Source organism: Sinocyclocheilus rhinocerous, unplaced genomic scaffold, assembly GCF_001515625.1.
Source record: "Sinocyclocheilus rhinocerous isolate Xijiao unplaced genomic scaffold, SAMN03320098_v1.1 scaffold247, whole genome shotgun sequence".
Classification (NCBI taxonomy): Eukaryota; Metazoa; Chordata; class Actinopteri; order Cypriniformes; family Cyprinidae; genus Sinocyclocheilus; species Sinocyclocheilus rhinocerous.
The window spans coordinates 768193-771804 of NW_015662919.1; the positions used below are offsets into that span (position 1 = coordinate 768193).

General features: G+C 35.5%; 1 long non-coding RNA gene across 1 annotated transcript in view; it reads left to right on the forward strand.

Annotated features, from left to right (window-relative positions):
- LOC107728316 (uncharacterized) overlaps nucleotides 1-3612 on the forward strand; it is a 20041-nt gene that overhangs the window by 616 nt on the left and 15813 nt on the right. The gene's annotated exons all lie outside the window — the stretch shown is intronic.

Here is a 3612-nt window from a genome sequence, read left to right on the forward strand (position 1 = left end):
AAAGGACCAGCATAAACCAGCAAAGGACCATCTTAAACCAGCATCCCAGCGTCAAAACATACCTAACCAGCATATGCTGTTTTTTTCAACAGGGACATGCATTCTTTTGGCCAAATTCTAAGGCCTATAATGCATTTAAACAAGCACAGTGAAACTAATATAGTGGACGATGCGGGATGAATGGCAATTAAAAATGTGAAATACAAAATAGTTCTACAAAATAAATCTTTTCTCAATATTTGTGTATTTTGATGTTTATCGGAGTGATGCACTGATAGCTTAGCCACATGCTAACATCAAACTCTAGTGAAATCAATCATTTGCTGCCCAAGTAGAGTTTTGTCAAATTGGTCACTTATGAGTTTTCAGTTTGTGTGCTGCCTATATAGGCGCTATTTTAACACATCACAAGCTCACTTATGATGTGAAGACTATATATATTGTACTATATACAATATATCTTATTTTGAGCATATTCTAATGAAACGAGCGCAGTGAAACCAAAAACGACATCCAAGAATGGTGAACAATGTGGGGTGAATGCCAATTAAAAACGTGCTTTATGCTGAAAAATGTTATAAAATGGTAAAATCTTGCCGTAAATGAGCAATTTTCTCAGTATTTGTGTGTTTTATGCTTATCAGAGTGATGCATTGGTAGCTTAGCCTCAAACTCTAGTGAAATTCTATTGAAAGTTGCTGCCCAAGTAGAGTGTTCTCAAATAGGTCACTTTTGAGTTTCCATTTAGTATGCTGCCTATGTAGACGGTATTTTAAGGCATCGTAAGCACACTCGGGATTTGAAGAGTGTTTTAAAAGAAATATACTTTTTTTTTTTGCCAAAACGACATCTAAGATGGTGGGCAACATGAGAGGAATTAAAAATGTGTGTTTTATGCTGAAACATATTATAAAATAGTTCAATCTAACTGTACATGAACAATATTGTCCTCAATATTTGTGCATGTTATGCAAACATTGCATGTTGTTGTAACTTAGCGTCAAACTCTAGTGAAGTCAATTGGTTTTGCAAGTGTTCCCAAATCGGTCACTTATGAGGGGTCATTTCAGTTAGTATACTGTCTATATAGGTGCTATTTTAAGACATTATAAGGCACACTTATGCTGTGAAGAGTGTTTAAAAAGCAGTGTACTTTCTTTTAGCCCAATTTTAAGGCCCATAATGCATTGAAATAAGCACAGTAAAACAAAAAATGACATCCAAGATGGTGGACAACGTGGGAGGAATTACAAATGTGTGTTTTATGCTGGAAAATATTATAAATAGTACTGTATCTAGTACTGTATCTAATTATACATGAACAGTTTTTTCCCTCAGTATTTGTGTATTTGCATTGCATGTTGTTGCAACTTGGCATCAAAGTGAAGTCAATCATCAGTTGGTTTTGCAAGTGTTCCCAAATCGGTCACTTATGAGGGGTCATTTCAGTTAGAACGCTGCCTAGACAGCACAGCAGCTCACTAGGTTTTGGAACGCATCCCTCTTGTTGAGTTTTCAGGTCATCTGCACCAACAGATGTTCAATTGCTACTTAACTGTAGTTTGATTGGAGGAATGGTTGTGTTGTTGAGTTGAAGCTCCCTTAAGGTTTGTCTCCGAACTGCCACCACAGTGTTACTCATCTAAGGAACAGGAGGGGTTGAAAGACTGTGTTATTTGAAATGTCACCTTGGGACTGCCGGGCATCTGCTCCATATACAGCCTCCGCTTAATTGCCAGGGAAACTATCCTGACCTTGGCTGACGGTAATGTGGGCGGCACACGAATGTCCTCATCCGCGGCTCCCAATGACATTGTTTTAACTCCATCCGAGCGGGAGCGACTCATGCTGAATTTATCATGAGGCAAAGCCGAACTCCAGATGAATACTTATGTAAGTCGCCGTATCGGTCTCCATGACAACCAGCTGCACAGAAGCACACGTCGCCTCCCACAGCCTCCCCGAAGTGAGCTGTTTCCATGGCAACTGGGGGAATCGGAGCAGCATCCTTTTGATGATGCACTTCAGAGATGACAGCCGTTGGAAGCGCAGCACAGCTTTTATGTGTCAGAAAATAAGAGTCGTCTGAAAGTAGGTTACAGCTCCGGGCCCTGAACCGACTGACAGTTCTCACAAATAGACTCGCAGTGCAGTGATTTATAATGCATTTTGTGGTTTTGGTGAGCAGAACTTGGAGGGAATTCACAAAGGATAATGCTTTTTATTATTTTGAATATGTTCTAGCCCACACAAAAAATGTAAGTTTGCGGTAAATCGGTGGTTCTCAACCGGTGGGTCATGATCAGTGTTATTTTAGAATCATTGCGGTGCTAATATAGTTTTATTTTATATGTTTGTAATGTCTTAGTTTTTTTGTATTTTTTTATTTGTAAAAGTTTTTGTATTTTTTATTGTATTGTTTTTGTTTTTTATGTTTATATACTGTAGATTTGATTTAAATTTTCATTATTTTATTACATCAACCTTTAGTCATTTTTATTTCAGTTTTAGTTATTTTAGTACATCAATTAAATTAAATGAAAATGAGAAAGTTTTATATATTTTATTATATAAGAAATATATACATTTTATTATATAATTAAATATTTATATATTTTATTATATAAGAAATATATAAATATATATATATTTCAGTTAACGTTAATTTATTTCAAGTAACAAAATTGTGTTTTTTTTTTTATGGTTTTAATTTTAATACAATAGCCCTAGTCAGGATTCAAAAGATGCAGGGGAAAAACAATGCTAAATGCAAGAGATAAAAAGCAACTAACTAAAAGTAATCAAGCAAATTTAGCATAGCAAAAAAAAAAATGCTTGCTTAGTTTTCAAAGCCCATATTTTTGTTGTTTATGTCAAAGTTCATGTGTCCAGTCAAACTCTACTATTTCATCAGTAGAAGTTCAATAAATTTGACTGATGCAACACTGACACAATGTTGTGTGATGCTCTCATCCTCAAGAAACATAAACAAAATTACACAGGGTAAAATATGACTATATTAAATGCAAGTTATGAGATATGAGATGTAATTTAATATTATTAATATGAACAATATTTAATATAAATAGTTATATTATAATAGGATTTTTTTATTTTTTATTTGAGCAATTGAAGCAGAACCAGTTGAGTACCTCAGCTGTAAATGGCGTCACTTTGGTATGATTAATTTTAATAATTGCTTCTGTCACTGTCACTTTTTTTTTTTTTTAGCTTTACATGTTTTGCTGCTGGCATCTCAGCTCAGTGTTTCCGTCGTGCTGCTGCATTCTCTGATCTGACAGTCAGCAGATAAATACCTGCCTCCAGGGCTCTTTCTCTTCCCGTTACGCCAACGACAATCTGCTAATACACGCGGAAGCATCCGACTTTTAGCAACAATCTCATTGCATCAGCACTGAGCAGTTTGTGGGTTTTGACAGTCGGTTTTTCAATAACCTTGTGCAACTTCCTATCCGTGTGTAACTGTAACAGCAGCCGAATCCCAACTGAAGGAAAGAAAGAAACTCAAACACCAGTGTCTTCACTCACTGTATTTGTGAAAACCTCTATTGTAGCTTGTCAGAGAATAATATATATATATATATATATATA